Below are 23,962 nucleotides of genomic sequence, written 5' to 3' on the forward strand. Positions count from 1 at the left end.
CTGGGGTACAGCAAACCCCAGAGTACTCCCTAGTGCGAAGGGAAACCTCAGCGACACTGAGCTGGTTGTACAGTCGGGCTGAATCTCAGAATGTGTTCGAAGAAAGGAACCTTGATTTCTTGCCACAGTCACAGAAAGACTGTCAAGGGGTACATCCGAGGCTCTTCCTTTAACAGATGGAAACCATGCACAAGAGGCACGTCAACTGTATTTAAGCGGCCACTGCTGACACACCTAAAATACATCACTACACCAGTTAATCATCACACAAACCTAAGCTCGTATTCCCTCTGTTAGCTGATGCTCTTCCCACCCAGTGGCTGGTTGGTAGTTGTTGACAAGATCAGCACTTCCCTGCTGAAAACCTCCTTCTCTGGGGCTAGTCTTGTGGGGCAGTGGGTAATTCCACTGCCTGCAATGCTGGCATCACTTATGGCTGCCAACTTTCTCTCTCTCCCTCTCTGACTTTCAAAAACCTCCATCTATTAAAATTGACAGTATCTGTCTTAACACATTTACAGACCCCTTCCTATGGCCCAGGATTCACTCCATGTGTTTTATATGTATTAACTCTTATTTCCCCATTACAGCCCTATTGGCAACACACTAATATCATTGTCGTTTTATAAATGAGCAAACAGGCACACAGAGGGTTAGTCATCTGCTTAAGGTCATACAGTTTACAAGTGACATCTGAGATTTACCATTTGAACTCTCAGATACCCTCCTTTTGAAAAAGAAGATACACTTATTTGTTGGAAAGACAGAGTGACAGAGAAAGGAGGAGCGACACAGGTGACAGAGATCTTCCATCCCTTGGCTCACTCCCCAAATGCTTACAACAGCCAGGGCCAGGCAGAGCAGGGACCCAAGAACCTAGGTCATCATCTGCTGGCTCCCAGTTGAACCAGCAGGAAGCTAGATGGGAAGCAGAGCCGCCAGAACTCCAACCGGCACTCTGATATGGGGCACTGGTATTGCAAGCAATGGCTTAACTTACTGTACCACAACACTGGCTCCAAGAAATTGATTTTTAAATTCATACAGAAACGCAAAGGACAGAGGATAGCCAGAACAATTCTGAAAAAGTCCAAAGTTAAAGAACTCACAGTCCTTGAGGCTAACACTTTGAAGCAGCAGGCTAAGCTGCCGCGTGCAGTGCCACCATCCCATATGGACACTGGTTTGAATCCTGGCTACTTCACTTCTGATACAACTTCCTGCTAACGGCCTGGGAAAGCAATGGAAGATGGCCCAAGTGCCTGGGTCCCTGTCACCCACATGAGACTCAGAAGAAGCTCCTGGCTTTGATTTGGCCCACCCCAGGTGTTAAGGTCATTTGGGAAGTGAACCAGAAACGGAAGATATCCCTGTCTCTGTCTCTCTCTCTCCCTTTCAAATAAATAAATAAATTTAAAAAAAGAAAAAACAGCAAGGGATACAAACAGACATTTCTCCAAAACATATACAAAATGGCCAGTAGGCACATGAACAACTGTTCAGTATCATTGCCATTAGGGAAATGCAGATCAAAACCACAATATGATGCCAGTTCACATATACTAGGATATCTAAAATTAAAGACTGGCCTTTCCGGGCCGGCGCCGCGGCTCACTAGGCTAATCCTCCGCCTTGCGGCGCCGGCACACCAGGTTCTAGTCCCGGTCGGGGCACCGGATTCTGTCCCGATTGCCCCTCTTCCAGGCCAGCTCTCTGTTGTGGCCAGGGAGTGCAGTGGAGGATGGCCCAAGTGCTTGGGCCCTGCACCCCATGGGAGACCAGGAGAAGCACCTGGCTCCTGCCATTGGATCAACGTGGTGTGCCAGCCTCAGTGCGCCGGCTGTGGCGGCCATTGGAGGGTGAACCAACGGCAAAAGGAAGACCTTTCTCTCCCTTTCTCTCTGTCTCTCTCTCTCACTGTCCACTCTGCCTGTCAAAAAAAAAAAAAAAAAAAGACTAGCCTTTCCAAATGTTGATTAGGATGTGGAAAAACTCAAATCTTACACACTGCTGAAAGGAACACAAGATGGTATAGCTGCCTGGTTCAGCAGTTCTTCAAAGAATAACCATGAAGTCAACATATACTACACCAATTTCACCTCCAGGTACAACCCCCAAGATGAAGAAAAACACAGATCCACACAAAACTGCACACAAACGTTTAAGACATCATTCTTCATCACAGCAAAAAGTGAAAACAACCCAAATGCCTGCTGAGTGCTGAATGGATGAGTAAAACGTGGCATAGCCATACAATGGACAGTTCTTCAGCCATAAAAACAAACAGTAGTGACGCACTGCCACATGCATCGACCCTGAGGCCGTGATACTGTGCAAGAAGCCAGCCACAGGAGACAACATATTATGTGATTCCCTTTATGTAAACTGTCCAGAATAGGCGAACTAAAAAGACAGAAAGCAGATTAGTGAATGTCTACAGTAAGAGTGGGGTAAAAATTGGGCAAAAATAAAGAGTAACTGCTGATGAATATATAAGATTTTTTTTGCATCAATGGAAATGTTATAATATCAGTTACGGTGATGGTGGCTGTTTCCACCATCTAGCAGGTAAGGGATGGAAATGTCGCTAAACATCCACAATGCCCAGGACAGCTCCTGCATCAAAGAATCCCACACCAAATGCCAACAGCGCCCAGGTTGAGAGATCTTGCTATAAGTGTTCTTGTAAAGGCCTTAATCTTGAGGCCAGCACTGTAGTGTAGCAGGTAAAGCCGCCATCCTATAGGGTGCCAGTTCAAGTCCTGGCTGCTTCACTTCCAATCCAGCTCTCTTCTATGGCCTGGGAAAGCAACAGAAGATGACCCAAGTTCTTGAGCCCCTGTACCCACATGGGAGACCCAGAAGAAGCTCCTGGCTCCTGACATCAAATCAGCCCAGCTCTGGCCATTGCAGCCACCTGGGAAGTGAACCAGCAGATGAAAGACCTCTCTCTCTCCCTCTCTCCCTCTCTCCCTCTGCCTTTCTGTGACTCTGCCTTTCCAATAAAAAAATAATAATTTAAAGGTTTATTTATCGGGCCGACACCATGGCTCACTTGGTTAATCCTCTGCCTGCGGCACCAGCATCCCATATGGGCACTGGGTTCTAGTCCCGGTTGCTCCTCTTCCAGTCCAGCTCTCTGCTGTGGCCCGGGAAGGCAGTGGAGGATGGCCCGAGTGCTTGGGCCCTGCACCTGCATGGGAGACCAGGAGGAAGCACCTGGCTCCTGGCTTCGGATCAGCACAGTGCACTGACCATAGTGGCCATTTGGGGGGGTGAACCAACAGAAGGAAGACCTTTCTCTCTGTTTCTCTCTCTCTCTCACTGTAACTCTGCCTGTCAAAAAAAAATTTATATATCTGAAAGTCAGAGTTACACAGAGAGAGAGGGGCAGAGGCAGAGGGAGAGGGAGAGGGGTGTCTTCCATCCTCCAGTTCATGCCACAACAGTGGGAGCTGTACCGATCAGAAGCCAGGAGCTTCCTCTGGGTCTCCCATGTGGGTGCAGGGGCCCAAGGACTTGGGCCATCTTCCACTGCTTTCCCAGACCATAGCAGAGAGCTGGATGGGAAGTGGAGCAGCCAGCAGCTTTACCTGCAATGCCACAGCACTGGCCCCTAAATAAATCTAAAAAAAAAAAAAAAAAAAAAGCCTTAATCTTGGGATCATGTAACCTGGCTTACAGCCCCTGCTGTGCTACCAGTATCTTGACGGCTTGGGCCAGTGATACAACTTCCTTGAGTCTCTTTGCCATCTGTCAAATTGGGACCACGATACTACTGGACCATTGCTTTTTAGGTAAGAGATGAAGTCTTGAAGACCTGATATAATTCAAATCCTGAGGAATTCAAAACCAATTCTGACAACCAGGGGTAGGTCGTTCTGTTTACCAGCTGAGCCCAGGCAGCCATTATTAGAATAAATACTGTTGATAATTCCGTTGGCTGGTCAGCTTTGACATTATGTGACTCCTGATAGATTTTTACACTTGAGGCAGTCACACTAATTTCATGCACAGAGAAAATCGTATTAAAATTTTAGATCATGCTTTTTCAAATTCTCATAAAATGCAATGCCTCTTTATCTGCCCTGCCCTTCCCACCAGGGTGGTCGGGAGGGTAAGGTGGGTCCTAGGCCACAGAGTCCTGTACTCCAGAGGGGGCAGTTGCTGTTATTGGTGGAGCCATCATGCCAGTGGCTTCTCTGTCCTTTCTCCACCCCAGCCTTCAGGCCATCTTGACTATGGGACTTCCTCCATAACAGCTAACCTCATGGACTCAATCAGCATCAGCTCTCATTCCCTAACCCCATGTCTCTTTGTGTCAACATAAAAGTATGATGACTCCCCCTCCACGAAGATCTGCCACCCCCTGCCATGACATTCCCCTGGACCCAAGTAAGAATCAGTGTTTCTCTGCTGCAGCTATTTCTTCCCCAAACCTTTCTACCTCTTAATAAACACAAAGAATCAAACAGAAAGGATCAGATAAGACCCCAGGGAGACAACAGCAGAGCCCACGGGCAGCTGCCTAGATGTGGTCCAATTAGTCATAAATGTGCAAGGCTGGGTCTCTAGGAAAGAGTTTAGAAATTTGATAATCCTCCTTCCCCACCTGAACCCTCCCACAAAAGCAGCACAGGTGTCTCCCTGTGCCCAAAGCACTTAGCTCCTCCCACCACTATAACCACAATGCACTGAAGTAGAGTCAGCCAGCAACATTTGTCTTACATCAATGTGCACTTCCCAGCAGCTATTCTAAAATAGGTTATGGGCCCCATCACTGCCCCTTTGGTGCACCAGTTGGAAAGGACTTTTTCAATAGTTGCTTTGTCTTGCCATTAAGAGCACTGCACACCTGCCCTTCTGCCCCACACGTTCCAAGTCACCAACCACAATAGCTAACATATAGTAACTCTTAGCCCTATTCTAAGTACTTTACAGCTATAAATCCATTTAATCTTCACAACAACCCCTAGTATAGATTACCACCACCATCTCTATTTTAGAAATGGGAAATTGAAGTACAGGGGGGTTGAGTGATTGCCTGGAATCACTGGTAAATGACAAATCCGGGATCAAATCCAAGCAGTACAGTTACAAAATCCATGCTCTCTACCACTATACTCCACGGCATCTCCTGGAGCCACACTGAGGAAGCAGTCCTGGCAACAGCACTCTTTGTCTGCTTTATTTCAGCGGTCTAGAGACTGGGAGAGTGGTTTCTGGCACACACGAGTCCACACAGGCAGATGAGCCCCTCTCCCAGTCTCTACTAGGAGAGACTTTCTGGGAACAGAAGCAGCACTGACAGTTGCATAGCTGCTAACCTTGACCTTTGGGAGAGTAGGTGGTCCCCATGAGGACTGTAAGGAATCAGGTTTGTGGGAACTGCTTCCGGGACACCGTGTTCTTGCTGCTGAGTTAGGAGTCCTGCCCACTGAGTGCATTTACTCTGTCTGTTGCCTGCCTCCCCACCTCCAACCCCTGCCATGTGCCCTGTGGCACCTCCCTGCTTCAGGCACGTACAGATGTAAGCGAAGCCTCCCAACCAATCTTCCCTGTCCCTTCCAACCCACCTCCTCTGCAGCAGCAGTCGCCACCAGGAAGAACTTTCTCAAATGCTTGTCTCACTACGTTACCAGGATCTTCAGTGGCTCACTATTCCCCTTAGTATGAAGACAAACTCTGTCAGGTGACCCACTGAATTTGTCTAGCCTGCCTAGGACTCCAGCTCCAGCACCACGGAGAGTCTTGCACTTCCCCAAGAGATTGATGGCTCCCTGACTCCTGGGTAACCAGCGAGTCCCTCGAGGGCATGTAAATTCTGAGGCCCCTAGTCCCTTGGTCCCTGGCCAGGAAGAGGGTCTCAGTCCAGGTATGAGACTGGTCCAGGTGGCACTCCTCAGAGCCCAGGGAGGGCCTGGGACACCATCCCTCTGCCAATCAGAGCATGGCGCTGAAAGCCACAACCTCAGCAGCCACATTGGGCAAGAAAAGAGTGCAGGATGACAGAAGCCCAGGCCCAGGCAAGAAGGCTTAGCTTGGACACTACCTGTGAGACACCCTGAACAGGGACCCTGGGGTCAAGTCATCAACCAAGGCAATAGCACTTGGACTGAAAAATCAAGGAATAAAAATGGAAGGTAAGGTTTTCAGTTAGAAAGAAAAAAACAGAAATAATGTCAGAAAGAGAATGACAGTACCTGCTGCCCACAAAGACCCAAATTGAGTTCTGGGCTCTGGGCTTTGGCCTGACCCAGTTACAGCTGTTGCAGATATTTGGGGAGTCAGTCATTGGTTGGAAAACTTCTTGTCTGTCTGTCTCAGTGCCTCTCTGTTTTTCCACTTTAAAAACAATTTATTTGACAGGTACAGTGACAGAAAGAGGGAAATAAAAAGAGAGGAAGCGATCTTCCATCCACTGATTCACTCCTCAAATAACTGCAATTACTGAGGTTGGACCAGGTCAAAGTCAGGGACCCAGAGCCTCACTCAGGTCTCTCACATGGTGGCAGGGGCCAAGCACCTGGGCCATCCTCTAGTACCTTCCAGTACATCAGCAGGAAGCTGGATCAGAAGCAGAGCAGCCAGCACTCCAACCGGCACTCCAGTAGGGGATGCCAGCATTGCAAACGGAGGCTTAACCTTTTGCACCACAGTACTGGCCCTAACTCTGCCTTTCAAGTAAAGGAGGTGGAAGTGAGGACAGATGCTCTCAGCAGCCATACCCTCCCCAGACATCCTGTTGGAGAACAATGCCAAGAGGCGACTCTGGAGTTGCAAGGTTACAGACTATGATTAGAACTGGGTAACAGAGGCTTCCTTCCTATCACACAGAATTCCTGAAAAAAAGCAGTTCTGCCCCGAGACAAAAGACCTTTGCCCACAAGCTGCAGGAAGTTGTCATTATTTGAAGGGTCATCTTTCCAGACTGTCAGTTCCAGCAATGCTGATAAAAGCAGGCCAAGATTTCCCCCCTTACAAGAATTGCCCAGAACATCTTCTGCAAAGCCCAGTGATGGGCTTCCAGCTCATTAATTTTCCCAAGGGTTTTTCTCTGACCCATTTTAACACAAACACAGCTGATGAACTATTGCTGCCTGAGAACTTTAACTGAGCTGCTGATAGACAACTGCGTAATTTGGAAGCCAAGATATTTCCTACAGCTACTTCTGGTGGCTGCCCTGTCTGGTTTCCGATAATGAGTTCATGAAACTCACTCCACTTCTAAGTCCAGAAATCTGAAGCTATAAAAAGCACTTTGCATTGGCCCCTAGAATGAGTCTTTCAACCTTCTCCATGGAATTCTATACCACCAATACCTTTTCTCCAGGAAAGACCAATCAGTGCCCAAGGCTCCTGGGCTGGGAGCAAGGTACTATGTCCAAGGCATTCAAGGCCACCCTCTGCTGTCTATTCAAGGGCAAGGCACCTGCCATGGCCCCCTCTTCTGAATTGTCAGTTTCCTCACCCTCCATTGGATCACTCAAGTTCGTTGTTTTTCCATCAAAAAGAAAACCCGCCTTCACTTGACCACACATTCTCAACAGACACTGCTCCAACTCTCTCGGCTCCCTTTCACAGTAACACTCCCCAAACAGTAAGCTTACCTAATTATTATCTTACCTCACTTGCTTGAACTTGCCCCAGTTCAGTTTTTTGTTGTTTTTTTGTTTGTTTGTTTTTGTGGGGTTTTTTTTGTTTGTTTTGGTTTGTTTTGTTTTTGTTTGGCCAGGCAGAGTTAGAGAGAGACAGAGAGAAAGGTCTTCCTTTTTCCGTTGGTTCACCCCCCAAATGGCTGCTACGGCTGGTGCACTGCACTGATCTGAAGCCAGGAGCCAGGTGCTTCCTCCTGGTCTCCCATGCAGGTGCAGGGCCCAAGCACTTGGGCCATCCTCCACTGCCTTTCCGTGCCACAGCAGAGAGCTGGACTGGAAGAGGAACAACTGGGACAGAATCCGGCACCCAACCTGGACTAGAACCTGGGGAGCCAGCACCGCAGGCTGAGGATTAGCCTAGTGAGCTGTGGCGCCGGTCCCCAGTTCAGTTTTCATCCCTGTGGTTCCACTGGTGCTGCCTTTATCAGGATCTATTATGACCTTGAGCCTCAAATCCATGGTCAAATCTGAAACCTCACTTTATCCCCACAGCTGTGACACATTTGCTCACATTTGGCCGCTACCCTCTTTTGGAAACACTCACATCACTGGCCATTGCTTCTCTACCTCTTTTGAGGATTTCCCTCATCTTTCTGTCCTCTAACATTGGGCTAGCAGGGAGGGCTGAGTCCTCCCCAGCTGACCCTGGCCATTTGCAGCCCATGTTCATGGAACTGTGTGCCACACCCCACTTCCAGTTTCTCCCTGGAACAGCTTCCTGGTGACCCAACTAGCTATCTCATAGGAGTTGCAGTGGGACACAGCTGCAGCAGGCCTGTCTCACCCACTTACTGCAGAGTTCCTTCTCTTCCCCCCAGTCTTCCTCACATCAAAATGCCAACTTCTAGTCCATAGACCACAAATTGTTCTCAATTCCTCTCCTTTGTTTTCACTGTACATCTGTTGTACCTTCACAACACAAGCAGGAGATAAGTTGGTTTCATTTTTTATGTGAGAGATAGAGCTCCCATCTGCCAGTTCACTCCCCAAATGCCTACACTGACCAAGACTGGACCCAGCCAAAAATGGGAGCTAGGAACTCAACCTAGGTCTCCCAGGTGAGTGACAAAAACCCAGTTACTTGAGCCATCACCACTGCTTCTCAGGGTCTGCATTAGTTAAGAAGCCAGAGTCAGAAGCCAGAGCCAGGACTGAAACCAGAGCACTCTGATGTGGAACCAGTGTCTAAAGGACCAGGTCAGACCCAGCCTGGGACGAGTGCTCCTTACCACTCCACCATCTCTCTCTGATGCAAGCCCTGCCCTCTCTGGCCTGCACAACTACAGAAGACTGCACAGCGGCCCCTCATTCCCCTCACTCTCCCTCCCCACCCCAGCTGCCTGTTCTCCACTCTGCAGCCAGAGAGACTGTCAATGCACCCCGCTCCACCATTCCTTCTCATGTACAGCAAGACCCAGCATCCAGATCATGGTTAACCCAGGGCCGTGTGGCCTTACCTTGACTACTTCCTGATCTCACCCCACTATCCTGCTGACTCACCCCACCCCAGCTGCACTCTGAACAGCCTGGAGAGCTACCACCTCCAATCTCCACACGGCTGTCTCCCTTATCCATATCTCCTTTCAAGTGTCCCAGCCAGAGACACCTTCCCCAACCACATTACCCACAACAGCCTCTGCCAGCCCTTTTCCCTGCACAGCCCGCCCACACGCTATCCCTCGACAGTGTACATTTATTTGCATTATCATTTGCTTATCTGTCTCCTCGCCCACCTGATCACCCCTCCGCTGGGATGACAGCTCCAGGAGAGAAGGAACTGTGTCGGTGTCCTGCTGCATTTCCCAACCCAGAACAGGACTGGGCACGTGGAAGACTCTCAAAAAGTCTAACAGCGCTTTGTGCCAAAAGCACTGACTCGAGTGATTCACATAAATTCATTCATTTAATCTTCCAAAAAGACAGTAAGGCAACCAACATGAGCATCATCCTCATTTCACAGAAGTTGAAACACACAGAGGTTGTATATTTTGCCCAAGATCACACAGGTAGTAGATGGCAAAACCAGATTTTTGACCCAGGCAGTGTCTCAGCCAGCACAGTCCACCTTCCCTCAAGTCTATCCTGGAGGAGAGTGTGGGGCACCATCATGCCTGGATTTCTTTTTTGTCCCCCATTATCTGTAATTTTGTTTTTAATTCTAAGTCTTGGGATCACATAGCTTAGAAATTGTGCTGATGGTATAGTTCCTGTACCTTAGTCCTTCTAATGAGCCAGCAAAAGCACCAATTACCAAACACGGACACACAGTAGCTCCTCAGTTTTATGTGTTTCCAAATGGCTGCTTATTGACAATCCTGAATTTTAACTTCGTCCACAGTAGTAAGGAATTCAACAGTGAAGTTTAACTTGTTACTTCACCTGTTCATGCTGATGTTCAAAGCACTTGACCTTACAGATCATCTATAAATTTGGGAAGTGTTAAATATTCTTTATTCAATCTACATAAACCACACTAAAACACCTTTCAGTAAGTAAAAGGCAGCAGTTTAGATACAGGAAATTCTAATGAGATCGACACAGCTAAGTCCAGAAATACGAAGTAGACGTTTCTACCCATCTTCAGCTCTTGCCTTTAGCAGGTAAAGAACAAGCGAATCTTGCTCAGTTCTGAGACAGTGAGGCAATTTCCCCAGCATTTAAATATAAATCCAACGTCCCAACAGGTTTTGGGATGACATTCACAATCTTTGCAAAAAGTTGAATATTGTTAGTTAAGTCCAATCATATCCTTAGAAGGGGAAAACAGTGAGGCCATTCACTGAACTGGAATTACTACCAAAATTTAATAAACCCAATCCTATTTATTTAACCACACAAGGCAATATTAGACTGTCAGACAAAAATATTGTCTGCCATTCATGATCCGAATTCTGGTGTATGAGAATTAAATTATGGTGCATATAAAAAAAGTCACAGGACATTCCTGTTTTGTAATAAATAAAGCAGTGGCCAACTCTTACTCATTACTAGCTTTTTTGAAGTAAGCTACCAAGTCTGCCCTTTCATTCTTCTTCTTAATGCCAGCGAAGATCATTGTGGTTCCAGGGATGTATTTCTTGGAATTCTGCAAATACCCCATCAGATTGTCCTCTCCCCAGGTGATGCCTTTGTTCTTGTTGGCATCTGTGTAAGAGAATCCGCCCAAACAGACCATGGAGATTTGGTCCAGTCTTGTGCTTGCCTCCCTTTTCCACAGTGTGGCACTGGGCACATTTCTAAACAAAAATCTTCCTGCTTTTCTCAACATCATCCATTTCCAACTTGCTCATAGTTGCTCACACTTTAGAGACCCCAATCAGGAAGCAGGATGCCTGCACACTCTCTCTGGCTTTCTTGACCTGCCCTCCAGCACCTTGACCCTGACTGTCACCCCAACTCTGCCCATAGGGCTCGGCCCTGCTCTGAGAGATGATCCCCCTCTTCACCCCATTTCTGGTAGCTGCATCCCTGTTCTGCTCTTTGGAAAAAGACTCCTAAGTCTCTGTCTTGGCCCGTCTGCTGTGTCCCTGTCCCCAGGATCCAGCTGAGAGACCTTCTGATGCTGACCGTCTAATATATGTACAGAGCCCATTCTAGAAGCCTCATGCCAGTCTTCTATCTGATCACCCCTTGGAACATGGTAAACAGCCCAACAACTGCCTGAAAATAACCTATGGGAAGAAGGCTACCCACAAACTCCTGCCAGCTAACCTAATGTGCTAGTCACCAAGTGTGGTTCTGCACCTTTTCCTATTCACTTTCAATATGCACAGCACTTCATCTTATGGAATGGGTATTATCAAACCCTCTTCACAGATTTTAAGTGCAGAAACTTGCCAAAGGCCAGAGTACAAAGTGAACCTATTCATGGGACTCCCATACCTGCGTTCTCCACCATTCCTGCCTCACCATCACCAGCCAGACACTTGTGTTGTGTGGCCATGTCTGTGGTTTCCTCCTGCCTCTCAGAGACAATGGGGGTAGACAGCTCTGCAGCACATTGCCGCGAGTGTCACATTCACACACACACACACACACACACACACACACACACGTCATGAGCTGGGGCCTCAGCCAGAGGGTGTCTCTGTGCAAACCTAACAGACAGCTGCATCGGGGCGGCTCAGGACTGCTCCCATTTACATTTAATAATAACAATCAAGCTATTATCTTTGACACTAATTGCAGGAATTAGAACAGATAATCACAGTTCAAGGCAGTCACTTCTCTTATGCTTACTAAAAATCACCAGGGACTTGCCTATGACTGAGGCCTGAGTCATTACATGCACCGCAAAAGCTCTTAGCAGTAAGCATCAATCACACGATAGTCAACAAGCATTAGCCGAACACCTATGGCATACTCATTAGTGAAGCCCAGAGCTCAGGGCCTTGAACTTACTGCTCCAAGGCCAAGGTTGGAGTCTCAGCTCAGTCATTTATTTGCTGTATGATTGGGGATAATTCACTCTGTTCTCTGAGCCTTGGTGAAACAAGAATGGCACTGACTGACCTCAAGGGAGATCTCTTCCAGATTTGCCATTCTACAGAGAAGCAGAGTGGCTTCAGACCCCAGGTAGCAGGCTCTAAAAAAGTCTCCTTGGGGAGGCTGCTGTCAGTGGAAAGACCAGGAAGGACTTTAGAGATGGTTGCTGTTTGAATGAAAAATGCCTAAAATACGAACTATAGTTATGAGAAGGATGGATAGATGGTGAATGGATGCATGGATTTTCATTCCATCAATCAGGACAGAAAAGGCCAACCTGACCCTTACTCAGTTCCTTAATCTGAAAACAGAGTCCCAGCTTTGGAGTCAAGCACAACTGCGATGAAGTTCCAGCTCCAACTCAGAATCTGTGTAACTTGGCAAGTCATCTAGCTTCTATGAACCTCAGTTCATGCCTTTTTTTTTTTTTATTTGAAAGTCATAGTTACACAGAGAGAGAAGGAGAGGCAGAGAGAGAGAGAGAGAGGTCTTCCATCTACTGGTTCACTCCCCAACTGGCCACAACGGCCAGATCTGCACTGATCTGAAGCCAGGAGCTTCTTCTGGGTCTCCTACGTGGGTGCAGAGGCCCAAGGGCTTGGGCCATCTTCTACTGCTTTCCCAGGCCATAGCAGAGAGCTGAATCGGAAGTGGAGCAGCTGGGACTCCAACCAGCACCCATATGGGATGACGGCACTGCAGGCAGCAGCTTTACCTGCTGTACCACAGTGCCAGCACCCGGTTCATGCACCTTTAAAGTGAGATAATAGTCCCCACAGCCTCCATTCCCTCTAAGATGAGGCCTTTCTGAACCCATTCAGATCAGGGGAAGTAAAGGCGTATCTGCTACCCACCTACCCACTCATCTGAGAAGCTTGGACATGTAGACTGGCCCAAACTCAGAGACTCTTGGGGCCTGTGCTCTGGCATAGTGGGTAAAGCCGCCACCTGCAGTGCCAGCATCCCAAATAGGCACTGGTTGGAGTCCCAGGTGCTCTACTTCCAATCCAGCTCTCTGTTATGGCCTGGGAAAACAGTAGAAGATGGCCCAAGTGTTGGGCCCCTGTACCCAGAAGAAGTTCCTGGCTTTGGATCGGCTTAGCTCCAGCTGTTGCAGCCATCTGGGGAGTGAACCAGAAGATGGAAGACTCCTTCCTTCCCCTTCCCCCTGCAACTCTGCCTTTCAAATAAATAAATAGATCTTTGAAAAAGAGGAGAGAGAGACTCTTGACAAATGATGCCTTTATATCCCATACTCAGTCGAGTTGGAGCTCGCCATCCAATTAACAAGTCTACTGAGTATCATTTTGTGCCAGGACAATGTTCTAAGGTTGCACAAGTGAATCAGTAAGCATGGTTCGGGAGTAGACTACACTTCTAGTGCAGACAGGACGATGGACATGAAAACAATGTCTTCCATCCGACATTCTGTGCAACCTGCATCCCAGCACAAAACAGACAGCTGCCACATAAATATATTCTGAAAAAGTAGATAGTAATAGAGGAGTTAATGAGCAAGATAAAGGAAGTACAGGCTACCATGGGAGCACATAGAAGAGAGATGTCTCAGAAAAAGAACATTCCAGGCAGAGGAGAAATCACAGGCAAAGGCCTGGGGGTAAGACACAGTTCAGCCTGCCAGAGAACTGGGAGTCCAGAATGGACCGTTGCTCAGGCGTCAGATGAGGAGAATACAACTGCACAAGTACACAGCAGCTGGATCTTAAAGGGCTGCAGGGAATCACTTAAAGGACTGTAGATTTTCCTGTGGACTGCAGAGAATCTTAAGGGACTTTTTACAAAGAGAGATATAATTAGATATTGATTTTAGAGCTCTGCTTCTCAAACTTTACTGTAGTCAGGCATTACCTGGGGGTTTTGTTAAATGCAGTACATCTTGGGTGGGGCCTAGAATCCTGCATTTTAAATCAGTTCTGGTGTGACGTCAATGGTGCTGGTCCATGAACACCCTTTGAGTGCTAAGGTTTTAAAGTGCTCATTTTGCTAGTTTTGGAAAATGGGTTGGAAGATTGCATGACCAAGGAGGCAAGGACACCAGCTGAAGTGGGCTGAGGAAGTGACAACTAGACCAAGAATAAATTAGCAGAGACAGGAAATGATAGGACTTCTCAGGGGGCAGGAAGGCAAAGAGGGTGCTCGGGTTCCCAGCTTGGGCATCTTTATGCAGCAGGGTGGCATTCACCAAGCCAGGGCACAGAAGGTGTTGGGGGAAAATATGACTTCGTTTCTGCGCATGCTGTGCTTTCGAGCTTCCTCTGAACATTCCAAGCAGTCAGTTGAACACAGAGCTCTGAGGCTCAGCAGAGAGCTCTGGAATGGAGACTAACACGCGGCAGCCAGCAACAGGCAGGCTTTCGTTCTCCTCCATGATACCATAGAGGTCATGGCCCAAATCTCCTCCTTTCTGGCAGCCTTTGAAGTATTTCCTGGGTGATGGGGTGGGATCAGGAAGTGTCTGGGCACTCCCCTTCTTGGGCCTGTGCATTGCTCTCCCAAGGGCCCTCACAGACAAGCATGATTGGAACCTGCTGGGGGAGGGGGGAAGTTTCTTCCCAGAAACTGGGGAAGAACTCATCCTGGGTCTTTGTCCAAACTCTATGTCCTTCACAGAGTATTTAAGAAAATGAAATGAGAACAGATTATAAGGAGTACCTGGCTGAGAGCGGAGAGAGCGAGCTAGATGCTGGTCACATGTTGGTACTATGCCGAGGGGAACCAGCAAGAACTTGGCAGGACTTCAATCCCAGACACTCATGTAAGTCCCAGCCAGGTGCAGGCATGGGAAACAAACACAGCATGGACCCAGCCTTGTGCATCAAACAAACCATGGAAATAGAGGCACCAAGTTAACAGAACAAGGCATACAGTTGCTGCTGGCCTGGGCTCCTCAAGACCAGGACTGATATCTACAACCAGACACTGGATTGGCCAATGGATCTGGCTGTACATCTCTTAGAAGAGTACTGTTGTATACCTTCGTGCTTCTACTAACTCAGCTTCCTCTACCCTTTCTTTTCAAAACCTAGCACAAGCCAGCTCTTGGAAGATTTCCCTGGTCCCTCCACATCTGCCTGATACATGACCATCATCTCTCTATATCCATTTATTGCATGTAGTGGCTTCATGCCTGCCCCCCTTTAATGGATTGTGAATTCCTCATGATTCTTGCACTGTAGTGATAAAGATAATGCCCCAGTGCAATAGCCAGCCTATTTTGTTGAATGAGTAGGTTTATTTTACTTTCAACAAAATGACAGACTTGTTTATAAAAATAAAAAATAATAATCCTGGGACAGAATGCCCAAAATACTATTTAAAATTTTTTAATTTTTTTTTCACATATAAGGCAGAGCTGGCATGAGAGATAAAAAAATGCTCAGAGGTCAGGAACCATGAGAAACCATAAACCCAGAAAGAGAAGCAAATACTGAAACACATTTTCTCTAGAGCCATGTGTCAATCCCTGGTGGTTTATGAAGTGATTTTAATGGATCACATGAGCACAAGAGACCAGGAAATGAAACCCAAACCAGATGGCCTGGGAGGCCCAATTAGAGATCTTACCAGACACTAGAACCTCCAAAATATCATCATCAGTGGATTAAAAAAGAAAAATCTTCCCACAGAATGTGGTAAACAATAGAGAACTTGAGTACTTTTGTCCTGATTCTAGACAGACTAGGACAGAACGTTAGGCAAGGTTTCCATGGAGAATTCTGAATCACAAGCCTTTACTCATATGGATTTAGAGCTGAAATTTATCGATCAATAGGGACAGAAAGGCTCCAAAAATTTAAAGTATTCTCAAGTTGACCAGTAAATCCTACACATAACAAATGGAAAATCATACCAAACTGCAAAACATCAAGTATAAAGAAAAGGCAGACTATCAATAAAGCACAATCATTTAGATGGACAGCTGACTGCTCATGCAACAGTGGAAGTTGAAAATGCTGGAACTGCATGGAATGCACCAATTTCAGGTCAAGCCAGGTCCACCCATGTGAGTTATATACTCACTCTCCAACGATATGGCTTTCTTTTTTATTATTCTTATTTTATTTGAGAGAGATCTTCCATCTACTGGTTCACTCCCTAAATGCCCGCACAGCCAGGCCTGGCCTAGACCAAAGCCAAGAGCTCAGAAATCCATCCAGGTCTCCCGTATGGACAGCAGGAACCCAACTACTTGATCCATCATCCACTGCCTGGCAGGGTGCACATTAGCCATAAATTGAAAATAGATTAAAAAAAAAAAGAAAATAGATGCAGACCCAGGACTCAAACCCATGCACTCCAATGCAGGATATGGGGGTCCCCCACAGCAACCCAATCACTGTACCAAATACCTGTCCCAACCACCATTTATTAATTTTACAAATGTGTTTAAGTCACTTTTCTTCTCTGAGGCTTCATTTAAAAAAAAAAAAAAAGATGGGTTTGATGAGCTCTGACGTCCTTTCTAGGTCTGAAAGATTCCACCCAAGGGGTATGCTTCCATGCATTCCCTCAGTTTGTACTTGGCTCTTACCATATCCTTTCTCTCTGAAATGTAATAGCAGAAGGGCACACAGCATCCCTCTCAGGCTGTAACTTCCTGCCCTAAAACCATGCACCAGAACAAAGTTTTCCAATGTCAGTGCAAAAGCAAACCAGTCAAGCACAAAGATCATAGCAACAGTTTTTTGGGGATGCTCAAGGCATTTTGAGTGTTGACTTTCTGGAGGACCAGAGAATGATAACATCTGCTTAATATCAGAGAGTTTTGAGAAAGTTGGCCAAAGCTTTAGTGGAAAGACTCCCCAGAAAGCCTCACCAGAGATTGCTTCTCTACCCCATCCATGCTCCTGCTCAGTTCCCTCAACAAACAAGAACCGTTTTGTGAGAGTCTCACTGAGAAGTCAATAGGCATCCTCTTTACAGTCACTGTTTGGCTCCTTCTGACTTCTTTCCTCATGTGAACACAACTTAAAAGTGCATGCTTTTACTCTTCAGTTAATCATATTTCAAAAGGTTGCATTGACATGATTAAATTAGGGATGGACTAAATGACGTATCACTACCTACAAAAGTATCTTGAACTTCATGGACTTTATGTTGGAAAAAATATATTTTTTATTTTTATCCTTTAATTTCATTTTCCACAAACTTCTTGAAGTACCCTGATTTACATATATAACAACAAAGTCCCAAATTACGGGAAGCAAAAATTGTCAGCATGAAAAGAAGAAACAGGCAATTCAGCAGGAGTAGTCATATGATACACTACTCACTCTCAAGAATGGGTGAGGGGTTGAGGTTGTGGTACAGCAGGTTAAAGCACTGCATGCAATGCTGGTATCCCATGCCAGGCTGCCACTTCAAGTCCCAGATGCTCTGTTTCTGATCCAGCTCCCTGCTATTGTGCCTGGAGAAGCACCAGATAATGGCTCAAGTACTCAGGCCCCTGCTACACATGTGGGAGACATGGGTAGGATTCTGGGCTCCTAGCTTTGGGAAATTATGGTTCTTATCTCTTATGCCAATGACACCAAAGAAAACCAGTGATATTCGGTCTTCCAAGGAGGACTGAATTGCTTTCAAAAATGGTTGTGATGTCTGTGGAGTCGGATTAGAAGTAGCTAGAGAGCTAGTGAAACCTAGTTTGTTGACATTTTTTTTTATTTTTGACAGGCAGAGTGGACAGTGAGAGAGAGACAGAGAGAAAGGTCTTCCTTTGCCATTGGTTCACCCTCCAATGGCCGCCGCACCGTGCTGATCCGATGGCAGGAGCCAGGTGCTTATCCTGGTCTCCCATGGGGTGCAGGGCCCAAGCACTTGGGCCATCCTCCACTGCACTCCCTGGCCACAGCAGAAAGCTGGCCTGGAAGAGGGGCAACCGGGACAGAATCCAGTGCTCCAACCGGGACTAGAACCTGGTGTGCCGGCGCCGCTAGGCGGAGGATTAGCCTGTTGAGCCACGGCGCTGGCCATTTGTTGACATTTTTATTGTGTTGCATTCGAAAATTAACTGAGAAGAATGGGCTTTTATTTTTTTAGAAAGATTTTATTTAATAAATATAAATTTCATAGGTACAGCTTTTAGAATATAAGAATGGGTTTTTAAAAAGTGTTACTGGGGCTGGTGCTGTAGCACAGTGGATAAAACCGCTGTCTGCAGTGCTGGCATCCCATATGGGAGCTGCTTCAAGACTCGGCAGCTCAACTTCCCATCCAGCTCTCTGCTATGGCCTGGGAAAGTAGTAGAAGATAGTGCAAATCCTTGGGCCCTTATACCCACATGGGAGACCCAGAGGAAGCTCCTGACTTTGGATCTGGGAGTGAACCAGCCAATGGAGGATCTCTCTACCTCTGCCTCTCTGTAACTCTGCCTTTCAAATAAACAGATCTTTAGAACAAAAAAAGATACTACATTGTTCTACCCAAGAAGAAAAATTTATTTTCCTAGAAAGTAAGTCTGAAGGGAAAACAAAAGATGTTTTCTAGTTGTCAAAGTCAGGGGCTTGGCTGGCATACTTTTCATTATCTGTTTGACAAACACCTCTGTGCCGCTGGTGATGATCAGCTGGCTTTGTAGCTCTGGTAAGTAATGTTTCCCTTGTATTGACCCAATATCTTTTTCTCCATAATTTAGAGCTCATCTGGTCCGCATGCTAGTGTTTGTTCAACAGCTGTGTTTGCTCAGTGACATTAGTGACACTGAGGAATCTCCACCCTCTGTGTCCATGTGCACCATATGTGGAGGTGGGGGGTAGGGGGTGCTCCTTGCAGTTGTTTCTCTTGATTGAGACAGAGAAACAGTCAAACCCTGCAACACAACTGTACAATGTGGGGGGAAGAAGGGAAGAGTCAGCAGTTCATTGGCTCCTTTTTAAGATTTATTTATTTGAAAGGCAGAGAGAGACAGAAAAAGAGAGGTTGTCCAACCACTGTTTCACTCCCCAAATGGCTGCAACAGCTGGGGCTGGGCCAGGTTGAAGTCAGGAGCCTGAAGCTCCACCAAGTCTCCCATGTGGGGCGGCAGGGGCCCAAGTATTTGGACCATCCTCTGATGCTTTCCCAGGCGCATTATCAGGAAGCTGGATTGGAAGCAAAACAGCCAGAACTCAGAAGTGAAGCAGCTAAAACTCAAACTGGTGCTCCAATATGTAATGCCAGAGTCACAGGGGCCCAGGCAGGCTCTTGAGCCACCCTCTGCTGCTTTCCCAGGTGCATTAGCGGGGAGCTGGATTAGAAGTGGAGCAGTAGGACTGGAACTGGCACTTACGTGGGGTGCCAGCGCCACAGGCAGCTGGTGGATATATTTTCCCTTAGCAAATTCTTTGAAGGGAGTTCTAAGGATTTGGTTCCAACTCTCCAGTTAAATTAGTACTGAAGACTTATCTCCCTTCTTTTTTAGAAATTATTTATTTATTTATTTATTTATTTGAAAATCAGACTTACAGAGACAGACAGGGAGAGAGAGAGAGAGATCTTCCATCCACTGGTTCACTCCCAGATGGCCTCAACAGATGAAGCCAAGAGTCAGGAGTTTTTCCCCAGGTCTCCCACGTCAATGGCAGGGACCCAAGTATTTGGCCCATCTTCTGTTTTTCCCAGCCCATTAGCAGGGAGCTGGATCAGTAGTGGAGCAGTCGGGAATTGAACCAGTGGCTATGTGGGATTCCAGCATCCCAGACAGCGGCTTTACCTACTACACCACAATGCAGACCCCTCTCGTGTCTTTCAGAGTTGTTAAAACCTGGTTACTGGATTTAAAAATTGGGGGCCAATGCTGCAGCACAGCAGGTTAAAGCCATGACCTGCAGAGCCGGCATCCCATGTGGGCACTGATTCGGGTCCCAGTTGCCCCACTTCCAATCCCTGTTAATGCACCTGAGAGTGCAGTGGAGGATGGCCCAAATGCTTTGGGCCCCTGCACCCATGTGGGAGACCCAAAAGAAGCTCCTGGCTTCAGCCTGCCCAGTTCCAGTCATTGCAGCCATCTGGGGGAATGGACCAATGGACGGAAGACCTCTCCATCTCTTCTCTAACTCTGCCTTTCCAATAAACAAATAAATCTTTTTTAAAATAAATAAAATTTAATTTTAAAATGTAAAGGCAAGCATTTGGCCTAGCAGCTAGGACACAGCATGCCCCATCAGAGGGCCTGGGTTCCATCTCTGGCTCCAGCTTCTCACTGATGCTGATCCTAAAGGCAGCAGTGATGGCTCAGGTGATCAGGTCCCTGCCCCCTACAGAGACCTGAACTGAGTTTCCAGTTCCTGACATTGGTCCTTGCCCAGTCCCAGCCTTTTCAGGCATTTGGGAAGTAAAACAGTGGGTTTCTTGATAGCTAGGTAGGTAGATAGGTAGGTCAATCAATAGATATAGATCAACTGTCTCTCTGCCTCTCAAAGATTTCAATGAAAAAAAAAATGTAGTGAATTCAGCAGCCTCCCACCTACTTACTTCTTTGGCCCCCAGGAGGTTCCCTTAATTTCCTATAAGCTCAACGCTGCACTTAGATGTTTCTGATGCTTTATTAGTTATTCAAAGGATTTGTAAAAGGATCTTTTCAAGATATATCCCACTGTAAAGATCAAACTGAAGTCAGAGACTATTAGTATAGCTACATATCCATTAGATGCACATCCGTCCTTCGTTCATTAGATCAATAAGTCATAATCCAGTGTAGCTCAGCATACTTTTCAATGCCCATTACAGTCTTTTGTAGACTGAGCAACTCCATGAGGTAGATGTGACAGGTCTGAGAATATCTTCACAGATATTTATAGAGAAGGAATGGGTCTACCAACAAGCTAAGTGTCTCGCCCTCCAGAGGCCAAAAAACCGATGAGAAGCAATGTGTCAGTACAAGCATCTTGGCTTCATCTAGTGCCCCACCCCTGTGCCATCAGCCTCCTTCTATGAATTCCTCCATTGCACCTTGCAGGTCAATGAGACAACCCAGGAAAGGGTTGTGGCAGATTAAGCCACCCCTGTGACGCTGGCATCCCATAGCAGAGAATTGGCTGGAGTCCTGGCTGCTGCATTTCCAATCCAGCTCCCCACTAGTGTACCTGGGAAAGCAGAAGATGGCTCAAGTACTTGGGCCCCTGCTAACCCAGGTGGGAAACCCAGATGGGGTTCTGAGATCCTGGCTTCAGGCTAGTTGGGGAAGGAACCAGTGGATGTAAGATCTCTCTCTCTCTCCCTCTCTCTGCGACTCTCCTTTTCAAAAAAAAAAATGTTTTAAAAAAAAAAAAAAAGGAAAACACGAAGAGAGAAAAGTCTTTCCTAGGGGCTCCAGTTAGCTGAGGAGAATACAAGCATACTTCAGAAAATTTGGAATATGGAATGAAAAGAAAAGTTTGTTTTGATACAAAGATTTTTGAAATCCATGCATAGTTTTTCATAATATACATTTTCCATGAAATTGTTGAAAACACCTCATGCATGAATTTAAATGTTTTTGGACGAACATACATGTATCTTTTAATCCTGTTACCAGTCACGGAGAGGAGGGTAGTTATCAGAGCAAGTTTTGTAGGTTAAAAATCAGTCTCACACATACCAAACAGGATGCTACAGTGGAGAAATATGCCGGCAGATCTCAAAACAAGCTTCCCAGCCTCAGCTTGTGGCTTGTTTGCACAAAACTTGCATTCTGCTTGTATAAAACACTCTACCTATTTATGAAGGGTCCACAGACCCCAGCCCCACCAGACAGCCTCAAATCCCATGTTCCATGAACTTTCTAATTACCCTTGTAAGTAAAATCCTCCCGAACAATGCTCTCAGTAAACTGTAGAGTGAACAATAAGCAAGTAGACCAGATGTCACTGGGGACCTCTATTTCTAATACCCAAAGGAGGGAGACAAAGCTATTCAAAGTTGGCTACAGTCTTCTCTCATTCAGCAAAACGTATTGATGTTTACACTCAAACCACCATCATGCAGAAACTAGAATCCAGAAAATCCAATTGCACAAGATGCTGAAGTCGCATTACTGCAAGGTTGATGAAAAGCAGTATTTCTCAGAAGGGTTTCTAGGTACTGTTTTGTGTGCACGTGTGGGGACTGTGGTAGGGCTTGTTGTCACTGTTTGGTTTTTCTTGGTTGAGACGGGAAGGCAGAGAGATATCCTCTCCAGTCAAAAGTGGGGGTGGGGGTTGGGAGTGGGGGTGGCGGGAGGTGGGGGTGTGACCTGGGTGGGAAAGGGAAGGGAGGGGCCGAGATTGCAGGATGCTTCCTCTGCCTGCAAGATACACAGTGTCCTGCTCAGAGGCAGGAATGCTTTGCATCAACCTGAGAAAGTTCTGAGTAATAACAAAGGATCCCTTCTCCACCTCCACACTCTGCTCCATCTGCAGCAAATGTCTTGAATTAAAAACCAGCTGGACCAAGGGAGGGAAACCTTGTCCATTGTGTTCTATCTGCACTTCATCATCCCACAGTACTATCACTGCTGGAGTTTACAACAATTAATTTTGAAAAGATAAGTTCCGGATAAAGAACATCAGAAAACTTTCCGTAACAAAAAGAATTCAGGAGGTTGAAGCAGCTGACCCTGGGCAGGACTGAGAAGGGAACAAAGCAACAAGGGCCTCCCTGAGCGTAGTTTGATACACAGTGCTAAGTTCTGTGCTATGCTGAGCTCAGTGCCTCCCACCTCCTGTATCCCTAACCCTCCTATAAACTGCTCCATCCAGTCTTGGGAGAATGACACAATCAGGGCAGTTTCCAGTGAGGCCATCTCTGGGGTGATGCACAGGTGAATATACGAACAAGGAAGAAAAGAGCAACACAGCAGAATCCAAAATCAGATTCTGGGGTAACTAGAAGGAATGTGCACAGCCCCTTCTCTGGAATAAAATGGAATTAGAAGATAAGTTTAGTGCAGAAAAAAATTACATGAACTCCATGCATTCAAAGGATCTTTGAAAAGTTTGTTAAAAATGCATATTAAGAGGGTGGGTATTAGCATAGCAGCTCACTCATTGGTTGAGACACCTAAATCTCATCTGTTTTGAGTTCTAGGTCTACTCCTGATACCAGCTTCCTACTAATACACACCCTGGGAGGCAGCAGGTGATAGTTTAAGTGCTTGGGTCCCTGCCACCCATGTGGGAGACTCAGATTGAGTTATGGAATCCTAGCTTCAGTCTGGCCCAGCCTTGGCTGTCGTGGGCATTTAGGAAGTTAACTAGCATATGGAAGCTCTCTTTTTCTTTCTTTCTCTCCCTTCCCTCTCCAACCTTCTTCCCTCTGCCTTTCAAATACACACTTCTTTAAAAGTTGAAGCAGAAATGCTAAATAAAAATACTAATTAAACATTAATTAACAATGCAATAGCACATTAAAACAATGTCCTACAAAGTAAAGCTGATTCTAGAAAGGCATAGATGGTCCAATCTTAGAAAATCTATTGATTACTCATGTTTATTCATCTAAGGTTAAAACTCATACTGATTCCTTTGAGGCTGAAAGGGCATTTTAACAGACTTCAATCTTCATGTTTGTTTGGTTTTATTATTTATTAATTTGACAGGTAGAGTAATAGACAGTGAAAGAGAGAGACAGAGAGAAAGGTCTTCCTTCCATTGGTTCACTCCCCAAATGGCCACTATGGCCGGAGCTGCTCCAATCCGAAGCCAGGAGCCAGGTGCTTCTTCCTGGTCTCCCACGCGGGTGCAGGTGCCCAAGCACTTGGGCCATCCTCCACTGCCTTCCTGGGCCACAGCAGAGAGCTTGACTGGAAGAGAAGCAACCGGGACTAGAACCCGGCGCCCATATGGGATGCCAGCGACGTGAGC

The 23,962-nt window shown here is 46.5% G+C and overlaps 1 pseudogene; it reads right to left on the bottom strand.

Annotated features, from left to right (window-relative positions):
* Window positions 1–10,580: 10,580 nt before the first annotated feature.
* On the bottom strand, window positions 10,581–10,933 carry LOC108177223 (cytochrome c-like; annotated as a pseudogene).
* Between the last annotated feature and the right edge of the window lie 13,029 nt (window positions 10,934–23,962).

The sequence above is a fragment of the Oryctolagus cuniculus genome, chromosome 16, assembly GCF_964237555.1.
Source record: "Oryctolagus cuniculus chromosome 16, mOryCun1.1, whole genome shotgun sequence".
NCBI classification, from domain to species: Eukaryota; Metazoa; Chordata; class Mammalia; order Lagomorpha; family Leporidae; genus Oryctolagus; species Oryctolagus cuniculus.